The 12,996-nt window shown below is 36.7% G+C and overlaps 1 protein-coding gene and 1 pseudogene across 2 annotated transcripts in view; both read left to right on the plus strand.

The window, feature by feature from the left end:
* LOC144663693 (uncharacterized) overlaps window positions 1–12,154 on the plus strand; it is a 40,673-nt pseudogene extending 28,519 nt beyond the window's left edge. The window contains exon 6 of the transcript XR_013572650.1: window positions 11,290–12,154. The product of XR_013572650.1 is annotated as an uncharacterized LOC144663693 (transcript). The remainder of the gene's footprint in view (window positions 1–11,289) is intronic.
* LOC144663684 (uncharacterized) overlaps window positions 1–12,996 on the plus strand; it is a 46,445-nt gene that overhangs the window by 15,698 nt on the left and 17,751 nt on the right. The window lies entirely within an intron of this gene.

Here is a 12,996-nt window from a genome sequence, read left to right on the forward strand (position 1 = left end):
AAACTCCCGCGAGAGACCCCGGGAGATGAGTTCTAAAAATAAATTAATACGGGAAAGGGTTGACTCCAAGGGTTAGTATGGGAGATGAAGGCTCCAGTTGATGGGCTCCTGTAACCGCTTAATTCTTCAGAAGAATGCGTGATTGTTTGAGATAGGATTCTGAACTCAGGTGAATGTTTTGTCACGCTTGTGTACGGTTCTATTAATAATTTCATTCTTTATCAGTGTTTTGTTGTTTTTCAATTACATAGTTGTGATTTAACGAATATGTTGACTGGCTCGCTGTACGTGGATTGTTTTAAAGTTTGAAGGAAAAATTGGGTCGGCTTATAGCCGAGTGATTTGGGTTTATTTTTTGTCAGAGTCTAACTGGTTCCAAAAACTAAAAGTCTAGGGTCTCGGCTTTATATAGCCGAATAAATACGGTACATGCATGCTTAACTACCAGCCGAAATATTGTACTAATGTCAGTTTTCTTGAAATAGACCAAAACTTAATTTTTCTAATTATATTATTATTTTGTCTAACCTTCAAAAAACAAAAAGGAAATATAAAAAGAAAGAAAACAATTTTCAACTGATGGGAACTCTATCACTTGCCCTTTCGGCCTGCTCTCGATGAGCAGCTAGATGACAATGAAACTAAGCTAGTGAAGTAAACTGAATAGTGGAAAGTTTAACATCATTTGTTTTAGCAAATCTCTATTTGTCAGTTTGTTGTTTTCGATTCTTGTTTCATAATAAATTTTCCGAGTTTAGTGGCTCCTAGCCACTTTGAATAGTTATTTCTTGAAAAAGAATTGCTAGCATTTTCTGTCATTTTTCATGACTGTGATCCAGATTTCAGCACTCAGAACTCAGAAGGATAAACAATCCTAAAGTTTCACAATTTTGATTACTTAATTTGATTGTTTTCTGTCTGTTTCGACTGTTTGTGCGTTGTGTTACATGTGTACTTGTGTTGTGTTACTTGTGGGTGTACACCAACGGGAAAAAAGGTATGGATGGTCAGCGGTAACTCTTTCTTTTGCTCGGCCAAGATGCTTCAAATATGACTGTTTAGTTGCTGTTGGCTGGAAAAGTTTTAATTCTGACCCAAGTTTTGTAAACAAACAATTATTAAGTATCACCTGTTGTTGATATGAGCATATAATGTAAGAGTTTGTACGTTTTGTTTGAAATAAAACAAAGCATTCTTTGGAATTCAAGTGGCATTTTTTGAAGAAATCAGGCATTATTTTAGCATTTTTTTGGCTTTATGCGAGAATTTCTAGTAGCATTAAATGCCAGTTTTAGTAGCATAATTGAGAAAGGCCTAGTCGGTCCGTTTTGGGAAAAACTGTGCCCGAGGTCTTGGAACCGCCCTCGGCCTGCAGTTTTTCCCACTACGGACCTCCCGGCTGGTGAATAACCTATATGTATTCAAAACTCATTTTAGACTGTCCCCGTGTATTAACAAAATCGTTTTAACACGACCAGATAACTATGAAATAATGTCAAGACGAGCGAGCACACACATTGTGCTGTCGTTTGATATCAGTTGTTTCTGTTTATCAGAGCATCTTTTGTAGCTCTGAATCTGGAGTTTTAGTGTCTTTGTACTCCCTCTGAGATTATACTTTTGGAGAGTTTAATAGCTTAGTTTTTTTTTATCTTCGCTTTGTTTTTTTTATTAATTCAGCTCGCGGTGGTTAGTTTTCGCGCAATCACCATGCAGCTTACCATATCATCGCCATGTTTCGGGCTATCTCGCGCTGGACAGTCGATCATTTGCTTTCTTTACAGGAAAGCGCAGCTAAACGTACAAAGTTCTTTAGCGCAGATGAAACTACTTTGTGAAGAGAGTAGTCTCTTTGTCACATTTTCGTGTATGACAGATCTAGGGTGATTCTGTTATTAAGGTAGAAAGAATCTGAACTCACTATGTTTTCAGCAATTAAGGAAGAGGCAAACATTAATACGAATACAAGAATGCTGACAATATTCTACTGCAATTAAATAGCGCAAAAGTTAAAATGATGAATATATATACCAAAGTTAAGAATGAAAAGTAAAATCGACAGACTGCAAGTTAAGAACAGTTATTTTAAAACCTGACAAAAATTGGATGTGACTAATTAACTACGCAAACTGTTTCAGAGTTTTGATTAATTAACGTAATGCTTTCATCCTGGCCTAGGAGAGTTTTAGAATTTGGAAATATTAAGCTGACGTTTAGTTTTAGCTTATTTAGGGAGAATCATATCTACCCCTGCCTAGAAAGTTGTTTTGAAATTTATGTTCTAAGTTTCGTTTAATCAGTAAAGTGCATGACGACATGAAACTGAACGGCTAATGCTTGTTACATATTGATAACTTCGTAACACATCATGAAAGCATTGAGTGTTCAAAGATCTGTCAGCGAATGCAGAATTATTTTTAATAACAATCGTCTGTACATCTGGGTTTTTAAATTATGAACAAACAGGGTAATCTTGCAAGAAAATAATTTATTTCATTTGGATCACCACCAAAATGCGTCTAAACTGGAGTTCTTCATCGAAATTCGTTCAAGATGGCTTTCCAATCGGTAGACGAAAATTGAATTAAACTATGAAGCGCGCAAGCAAGGACCAATGAGAGATTATTTGACCGACATGACGCAAACAAAGGTACTGCGTAGACAGAATTAATACATGAAGTTGCAAAATTTTTCTCAAATCCGCATGCGAAGCTGGGCGTCACCTATGGGCCAGTATAGTATAAATAATAACTAATAAGCGCACCAGAAATTTGACAAATATTGTAAAAAACGTTATTGAAAGCGGCATGCTAAAGGATTCTTTTTCTTCTGATGTTATATATCCTTGAAGGTTTATAAGGTCACACTCTTAATGCATCCGGTTGTCTCGTTGTTTATCTGCTTGTCTCAACTTTCTCTTTTCAGACGGAAGAACAAAATCGATTCACTGTGCTAAAAGGTTGAACTTGTCTGGCTAAATTATCGACTTTGGGTTATAAACCACAGTGTCGAGTTTTACAAACGGGGCCTTCTGAAAACTGTTTATTCAAGGTAGGAACAATGTACTTTATTTTGGGTAAACAAATGTTATTTATTTTTTCCCTCTGGAATTTTTGAGAGACTAAACTGAAAGAGGTACAGATTCCTTTAAGTAACCAAAGAAACGATACCGGGAAAATGGACTAGATAAGTCAGTGAAACCCTGATTCCAATGACAAGCGGATATGGTTGATTAAAACTGAGAAGGTTTTTCAAATAGCATGATAGAGCATGGAATTCAAGCCACAGAAAGTATTGAATAAAGCACCGACACACTTTCAAACATACATTTCTTAGTAACGCATGGATAATATGGTAGGCATTTATAGAGTCCGGCGTGGCGAATCCCTTAAAAATCGATAAAATCAAGTTTTTTTTATATATTTTTAACTGCAGTCGGTAGAAATCGTTAGAAATTCGGAGAGTGATAAATCGATATCATCTATTTTTTTTTTATGATTTTTATCGATTTTTAACGTTCAATATTTTACATGTAAGTTATCTTTCTGCATAAATCCCGTATTTTTACCCTGAGTGTGTAAAGAGGTCAATGCATCTGGAACTAAGAAAAGCCTACAACAAGCAGTGTTTCTAAATAACACTAAATGTTTTAATTGTATGAAAAAATCGATATCAATCAAATTAATTGTAATGATTTTTACCGATTTATCAATTGGCTACGCCGGGATAGAGCAACTTAATGTTTACCAGTATTGATAGTTGTCTTTACGTTTCAACATGTAGTTTGTCTAGTTGCTTTGATTGAGCGATATCTGCCGAATACATTATGAGTCTACTCCTGTTGTCCATATATTGCCCAACTTTTATACAGTTTGCTTTGAGGCCGAGATGAATTACTGTTTCACACATTTGAAAAAGCTCGCTCATATACAAATATTAACACCAAGGGGAAAAAATGAACATGTCGAAAAAATTCGCGCCACAGCCTTTGTATGTGCGTAAGTTTCCTGATTTGTTGATTCATTGACTGAAATTATCAACTAGCGGCCACAAGTAACGCCCGAAATGTTGAAATATGCTTCTTATAACAAAAGATATCTATTCGGCATCACAGATAATTATAGCGACGAGTGGTGTTTAGTTTAATTAATCCACAGTCAATACAAAGAAAAAAATATTTAACGCGTTTAAGGTCCTTGATTGTTAGTATGTTGGCCATCTCAGGGATATGCATGTGTTCATTGATCGATGGTCGATGGTGCAATCTACAAAACCCTAGCTAATCCCTAGTGGGTTATCGCCTTTTTTTTTTTTTTTAAAAAAACATTTTATTGACAACTGGACGCCATTTTAATGTATACTGAAGAAGGTTACAGTATTTTAAACCGAAAAGTTCATTTTAAATTTTTTAGTCAGTGCAGACAACAAACTTTTTTTCCAATCTTAATTTGAAGTTATACATAATCATTCTTTTTATAAAATGAACATAAAGGCGCATCGACAAAATGCGAACACTGCCTCTCCCCAAACGAAACGCTTATTCACATGCTTTGTGAATGCCCCGGGCGACGTCAAAATCTTCAAGTTGGAAAGACGCAATAATGTGATCCAATACTAAGCGCTCTGATAGCATCAGTCCTAGCTATATTGAAATCCTGTGCGGTTACAAACCCGAAACTTCCAGCTTTCAGGCTTTGAACCATTATCTTCTAATCGCTAAATATCATGTATGAAACAACAAACATGGCAAGAAACAAGTCAGAGCCTCCGAGCGTAAAGGTCTTCCTTGCCTTACTAGACGGCAAGATAAGATTTGAAAGACAAATGGCCATTAAAAATATAACTACGAAAAATATATAAATGGACCACTCTCTGCAACTGCGATGTGTGAACCACATTAAGTAAACCGAAATGCAAAATAATGAAAGTCAAGTTAGATGCCATATTCCATTTTAACTTGTGCGTGTGCTGTGAAAGCATAAAGATAGTACTATATTGTAATAAGTATAAATTTTATAAATATTGTAAGTAGTATAAACATCGTATTGCAAGTAGCGTAGGTATTATATTGTTAGTAGTGTGCTGTAAAAAGTTTAAGTAGCGTAAGTATTGCACTGTACTGTAAGTAGAATAAGCTTTTTATAGTAAGTAATAAGTAGTGGATGTCTCGCTTTGTATAAAGAAACGTTGTATAAAGAAACCTCGCCTTTTCTGTTCAGTCCGCTTTTTTTTCTTCAACCACATTGGACATCACAAGCAGCGTACAGAACGCTGTGAAGGTTGATTTTCTTCTAAGGTAATTCATCCTTGAAGGTATGTTAGGTGAGTAACGAGTCTCAATATTTAACTGCTCGTCCCTTTTTGTTTACCACAGAAGAGGAAAAGATTGAATAGTGCCTAGCTATATTATTGCTGAGACGCAGAGCTCGCCTACTGGCAAATTACAGTTTTGAAGACAAAAAACTTTTAGGAATGGAGAACTTCTGAGTGCTGTTCTGATTCAAGGTGAGATTCTTTTTCTTTGTTTTATTAAAGTGAACGAGGTCTGAGGCAATCAACGGATTAATGTTTGAGAGATCAAAATGCATAGACGCCTTTTAAAAGAGGAGATTATTCAAGGAAAATTTTTTGAGAAGAACCGTAGAAGAAAACTCCTTTGTTCGCTTTCAAACTAGAAGTGAACACCGAGCCACAAATTTTCCTGCCTCCTCATACTATCAATTTGTTGATATCAAAATGAAATGTTGAAGTTCAGTCGATTTATACTTAATGATGAATTTAATAAAACAAGTTTTCCATTCACCCTTGTTGGATACGAGGTGGCAAATAGCCAACTCGGCGCTTCGCGCCTTGTTGGCTATTTACCAACTTGTATCCAACGCGGGCTCATGGAATAATCAATTGATAATTAAAAAAACGCAAAAGCGTTTTACGTTAAATGATGGTATTATTTACAAAAGTTAATAATAAATGGTTGTGGCTGCAGAATGAAATTTTAATATTTATCGCCAGTACGTACACTTGGGCGAATGATGTTTTTTTTTTCTTTCACACGCTTATGGTTTTTGCAGTTCATGGCTCAAACACGCCTAAACAGCCGATTCTACTTACTCCTCTCATCCTTGGGCAATGTTGGGTGTCAGCGGTCAAGACTCACTCAATTAGGTCCTTATAAATTTCAGTTAGACACAATAGCATTATAAATACATGTGATCAATTATCTACGCGTAACTGTAATTCCATATAAGCTCAGTTTTTTATCATGTCATTTTTTTTATTTCCAGATACTTCAAACAATGGATACGTTGTTAAAACTAGTGATCGGTTCACAGACTATTCCTGGAACCATTCAATTCTTTTTGTTTTCCATCCCCTTGGGTGCAGTTATCGGTGGTCTACAACACTATCATGCCAACAATAGACTGACATTCAGCTGTTCTCCCAAGCCAAGTGATTTCATCAAACAGCTTTGCTATGACAATTACACCTCTACAATGAGTCCGTGGTTAATACCTCGGAATGTTGCTGCTATAACTTATGGTGGTTTATGGTCTTGCTGGATTTTCTTGATCCTTTACAGTGCTGACACATTACGACTGATCATGAGAGACCAAGCCGAACGAAACCAAAGACAACCTCAGTGGGGAAAGCTTCACTGTATGTACATTATTCATGTTATCGTTCGATCTGTGTTTCTTGGTGTCATGATCAGCATGTTTTGCAGTTACCAGACCCTTTATCTGCCTTCCGTGTTTACCTGCAGCGTATTCGCTCCCCAGACAAACACAACAACAATTGCAGCCAACCAGACGGAATCTGCGATAAAATGCAATGACCTTCATTACAAGGAGAAATCAAATCTCAACATTGCTATTATTGCCATCAAAGCTTCTATTATGATGTTCGGTATCTCTGACCTCATTTATGCGCGACGCTTGGATGGATTTCAAGACAAATTACTTCTTGGTATCTTTAAGCTGATGGAAGACTCAGAAGGCTTACAAGGTGAGACAAAGAATTGAAAGTTACCCTTAATTTCCAGCCCAATGACCATTTAAGCAATAAAAGAAATCAGTTGTATTTTCACCAGGAAAAAAAAAATCGCGTGCACAACAGCTTTTCTGTATTCTGATTGGCTGTATTTTCTATGGCATGGTATAAATGTATATACACACAAACATGTTCCGCAGCCCTCTACCTTGCTCCGAAGAAGCAAAATGATTCGCTTTAGCGGATTCTTTACCTTTCTCAGCTTCCTGTTGATATATAACTAATGACGCAGTACAACAGTCTCTTTAGAAACTAATAATCACTTTGTTTGTTTACTTGTCACTCGCCACAACCCGTTATTTCTCCTTTTTTCCCTTTTTGCCCAGCTGAAGGGAACCCTTTCGTCAAAACTGCGAATTCTCGCACAGAAGAACAACAAGAATCTATGACAGAAGATCGTAAGTTATCAAATGTTAGTTTTTAGCAATAGTTTAGTTTTTCGCTTTGCTGCGCTTATTAAGTTTTCGCCAAAACTAGGTTTTGGAATCACAACTACGTACTCATAACATGCAGCATATCATTTCCCTTTTCAGCGTCATGTTGATATTCAACTGGCGACAGTTTATCAGTTGTTAGAAACTAATAATCACTTTGTTCATTTATTTGTTACTCCTCCTGATGACCGCCCGCTATTTTCCCTTTCAGTTCTGCAGCCTACAGACCAAATCCCTGGAGACCAAAATGGAAGTCCTCAGCATGAAAGAAATCAACAAGTAACTACATCGGAAGATCGTAAGTTATCTTTTTCCTTCTTAAGCGATGACGTGATTTGATATTTTAGAGGTAATTAAATAGGCTGATTTGCAATTGGGATAATAATACCCATATAGGTTTACGTTTAGATAATATTTATGAAAGTTTAAAGTTTTTGTCACATTATCATTAACCTGAAGTTAAAAAATCTCACTGGCCAAAAGTTGACAAATCTACATTTTCAGTTTACCAAGCCAATAGGATCGTGAGTGGGTGAGCACTATTATTAGAATGGCTCATTAAAGACAACTTCTCGTGTTACTTAAGGCAGATTTTAGGATTACATAATTACAAAGAAAATGGTTTGAAATAATTTACACTAACCTGAGGTTTCAATGTTAACTTGATTCACAAATGACCTTTTTGCAATACAAATCAAGAATCGTGTTCATAACACAAGTTTCTCTGTTTCTAGAGCAGCCATTTTAGAAGTGAAACTCTCTGGTACATTAGTGATGGGTTGGAAATTCATACTGCATGTCTGAAAGCACTGTGAGCAAAACAGATCAGGTCATTCATGTGGGCAAAAAAACTCTAAAGGCAGCGGCAAGTACCATTCTGAGCCATATAGCATATAAAATTCAGAACTCTTGAAGTGTTGTGTGTTCTCTGGCCCCAAAGGATCGCACCAATAACTTTTTAATTTTAAAGAAATGAAAAAACAAATCTGACTGTCTTATTTACGAGATGTTTTTTATTCACAAACTGAGACCAAGTCTCAATGTACAGTCCGACTGTGTTCGTGCGAAAGTTTTTAAATAAATTTTATTATTAGTTTTGCATGCTTTTTATTGTTTTTAGTAACTACTTTGTAAATTCTTTTTACACACATTTTTATATGTTGCTACTTCATTAATATTTTTCACACATTTTTACCTCTTTGTAGCTAATATATATCTGATAATGACCGAAGAGCGGTCGAAACGTCGCGCAATTTTTCCGTTGTTTTTTATTGTGAAATATAAACTACAGTCCAAAATCGAGAAATTGTTTGGAAAAATTAAATGAACATTTTCCAAAGGGCTTTTATAAGTACCTTGTTGGTCTTTTAGTCTTAAAAGGCGAATTATGTGTGGCTACATTGTATAAGGGCCAAGACACACTAGGCGACATGTTGCTGCAGCATGTTGCCTCATGTGACATGCATTTTTGTGAAAATCTTTGTCGCTGCGGCAAAAGTTTGTCGCTGTGATTAGTCGCAGAAATTCAAACGACATGGTTTGAATTCGTGTGACTGATTGCACCGAATAAATGAGCAAACGCAGCATTGTCATAGCTGTGGAAGCTGTACACACAAAGCGACTTGTCGCAGATCTAGAGACCTGTCGTTGCGACGTGTCGCCTGGTGTGTTCTGGCCATTAAACTTGACCTAGCAATGCTATACAAATATATTAAAAGTTAAACATAAAAAACTCTGTGCTTGATTTTACAATATGTGTTGTGTTGTTCCAGAAAAATGTCCATACCCCTTACACGGAAGGTTGTTTGGATGTAATGCCCCACACCCCTTCGGAAATTCCAGTTAAGCTCCATACTTTTCTTTAACAATTTTGGCCTTTGAGACCCCCCAACCCTCTCGGAATTTTATAATGACCTTCCATTTGGTGGATATGGATATTATCTGGAACTGCAAATTGCTGACTTTTTTAAAGGAGAAACTGCAGTCTAGTTTTTAAATGCACAGTATATCTCGAAAAAAGAAAACCCAAAATTCATGTAAAGCCTACAGTTTGAATTTCTTCTTGACATTTTATCTCTCTTTTTTTCAGCGGTGAGTACCTATATAACAGTTTTAAAGGCATCTATTAAAAGCCAGACGGAGTTCCAGCCCAAACTGATGGCCTCCCCAACCGTTTCTCACCCGAGAACAGATGATATATTCACCAATTTTCTGATACAGCATGGTAGAAAGGCCCTCTTTAAAAACAATATGACTTCAGAAAGAGGTGAATTCCTGGATTATTATGGGCAAGTCAGCGAGACCCGGGTCAGAAGCTGTGAAGAGATCTTTGTTTGCAGTACTGATGGTGGGCCTAATCCCAAATTTATTCTTGTCACTGGAAAAGCAGGGATTGGAAAGACTCTGTTTAGTCAAAAGCTTGTTCGGGATTGGGCTGATGATAAACTTTTTCAATCCCAAGCAAATTTGAAGACACCAGATATCAAGTTTGCATACTTGTTGACATTCCGTCAACTGAATTTGCTTAGAAATGACAGGTTTTCTTTGCGAGAGCTTTTAAACTGTTCTTCAATACTGGACGAAAACTCGAACATTGATAATTCATTGTTTGAATACCTTGTGAATCACCCTGAGGAGGTTTTGATTATCTTGGATGGGTATGACGAGTATTCGCAACAAGATTACATCGCTAGTAACTCGGAAGAACAGTATCCAAACAATGCTAGAGAGCAAATGCCAGTAGCCGCACTGTGTGCCAAACTCATCAAAGGCAAGATGTTAAGAGAGTCTGTTGTTATGATGACATCAAGACCCGACGAATCTGATAAAATGGGAGGAATTCACTTCGACCAATACGTGGAAATTGCCGGGTTTTCTCCGGAGCAGGTGAAAGAGTACATTAAAAAGTATTTCAGAGAAAACGAAACCATGAAGAACACGGTACTTCAACATGTCATGAACAATGAGAATCTTGTAAGCTCTGCTCATATTCCAGTTCTTTGTTTTCTGATGTGTTTCTATTTGGAATATGCTCTTCAAGAATCAAAGAGCACTGATCTTCCTGTGTCAGCAACTGACATTTATTTTGACGTTGTCAACATTTTTGAACTAAAACATAATGCAGAGTCAGAATATAAGACAAAAGAAATTCCTGAGAAACACAAGGCTTCAGACGTTGTTGAAAGCACATTGGATAAACTATCAGAGTTAGCAGCTCAACTGCTTCTGCAGCAAAGGCCCATTTTTGACGAAAGAGACATGAAAGAAAAGTTTAAATCAGAAGAAATTGAAAAACTGAAAGGAAGCGGTCTTCTTCATTGTGGCCCTCCTTTCAGAAAATCTGCTTTTGAAACCACAAAACAGTTAAGTTTTACTCATCTGACCATTCAAGAGTTCTTGGCTGCCCGTTGGTTTGTAATGGGAAATGAAATACCGAAAGAAACTCTGTCTGAAATGGTTATGCTGTTCATTGCTGGTATTTTATCAAAGAAAAGAAATGACAAACTAATGGAAAGATTACTAGAAAGTATTTCCATCACAAGGAAACCCCTTCCACTGAAAGCAAAGTTACTCAGAGAATATCAAGACAAAGAATTTGCTAAAAATGTCGTAAAGAACCATCCCCACCACTACTCTGATAAGTATAGCGAAATGAGTTTTACTAATTTAAACGATGTGGACTGTATTGCAGTTTCATTTTTGTTAGATGTAATTAGTGAACTGAATAAAGAGGAGGCTGCCACAGCACAACATGAACGGTCTGAACAGTCCTGTAATGTAAATAGTTTGGCAATAGTTAATTCAGCTATAACACTGTCTGGAATAGAACGTATCTGTGAATTACTGGAGAAAGAACACTGTGCCAATACCAAACTGTTTCTACACGGGCTGGGTTTTACGATTCATATCAGTGATACCGTTATTGTCAGGTTGTGTGAAGCATTACAGCATCCAAGCTGTAAAGTAACCACACTACATCTGAGTGATAATCATATCACTGATACCGGTGTTACCACATTGTGTGAAGCATTACAGCATCCAAGCTGTAAAGTAACCACATTAGATCTGAGAAATAATCGGATCTCTGATACCGGTGTTGCCAGGTTGTGTGAAGCATTACAGCATTCAAGCTGTAAAGTAACCACACTATATCTGGGTTATAACAAGATCACTGATACCGGTGTTGCCAGGTTGTGTGAAGCATTACAGCATTCAAGTTGTAAAGTAACCACACTATATCTGGGTGGTAATCAGATCACTGATGCCGGTGTTGCCAGGTTGTGTGAAGCATTACAGCATTCAAGCTGTAAAAAACCACACTAGATCTGAGTGCTAATCAGATCACTGATACCGGTGTTACTAGTCTATGCAAAGCACTTAAACATTTAAATCGTAAACTGACCTCACTAATCCTGTCGTTCAATCGTATCAGTGAGGAAAGTTACAAATCTCTAAGAACTCTAGTTCAACAGCACAGACCAGGTTTTAAACTCTATTTCTAAATAGTTATAAGAAAACATTAGAAATATCAACAGAATTCACATGTACGTAATAAACATTATATAAGCTATAAAAGAAAACGTTTTTATTCAATTTTAAATTTTGTGTTAATAGTTATAAGGTTGACAAGGAACTGTAAATATATTAATAAGCCTTAGATAATGAAGTTTGTTATTAAGGAACTTAATGCCCTGCTCGTTGTAATTTAACAATAAAGAAAAGGGCAGCACTGAGTATTGTTAGTTTCTGTAAATAAAAGTTTTGGAATGGATGAAGACTGGTATTGTTTGTTTTACAATTTTAAGGGGGAGGGGTGGGGAAAAGAATTTGTTAAAGGTTTGTCGCTGATTGTGTTTCGGCTATTGCCAAAGGTTTCATAGGTTTCAAAGGGGGGGGGGGATAAGGGTTGGAGTAGGCCTGAAAGAAAAAGTAATTTCAGATTGACTAATGTGAGAGCCTGCGAGGCGGAGCTTATTTTTTGCGAGCACTATTTTTTGCGTCATTTCCGACTGTTTCCAGTCAAAATAACCTTATTTACTCGAATAAGCGCTTAATTTTTTCGCGCCTCAAGTGTGACGCTTATTTCAAATTTGGACGCCACAAAGAATCTAATTCTTTACAGTAATTGAAAATAGCGTCCTTTGATTGTTAGTATTTGTCTGTTGGTGAAGTTCAGAGAGAAGTGGCGATAGCTGTCCTGGCAAAGTTCGCGGCCTTCACAACAACTAGGTATTGGAAGAATGTTGGATAGAAAACAAATGAACGAGCGGTAAAGCAATCACTTTGAACTGCAAAACATCGCTGTTGATGGAAAGAAATATCCAAGTTTGTTTTAGAGTTGCTCTGTAGGGCTGTTTTAAGTTAAACGTTATTCTTCGAATAAGCGCCGCATCCGGATTGTGGCGCTTACTAATTTTTTTGTACCAAATGCGGCGATTATTCGAGTAACAAATCCAAGTTAATATCCTACGCGTTATGAAATCTTTCAAACTAGAGGTGCGATCCTGTTATT

Source organism: Oculina patagonica, chromosome 8, assembly GCF_052425735.1.
Source record: "Oculina patagonica isolate OP01 chromosome 8, crgOcupat, whole genome shotgun sequence".
Classification (NCBI taxonomy): Eukaryota; Metazoa; Cnidaria; class Anthozoa; order Scleractinia; family Oculinidae; genus Oculina; species Oculina patagonica.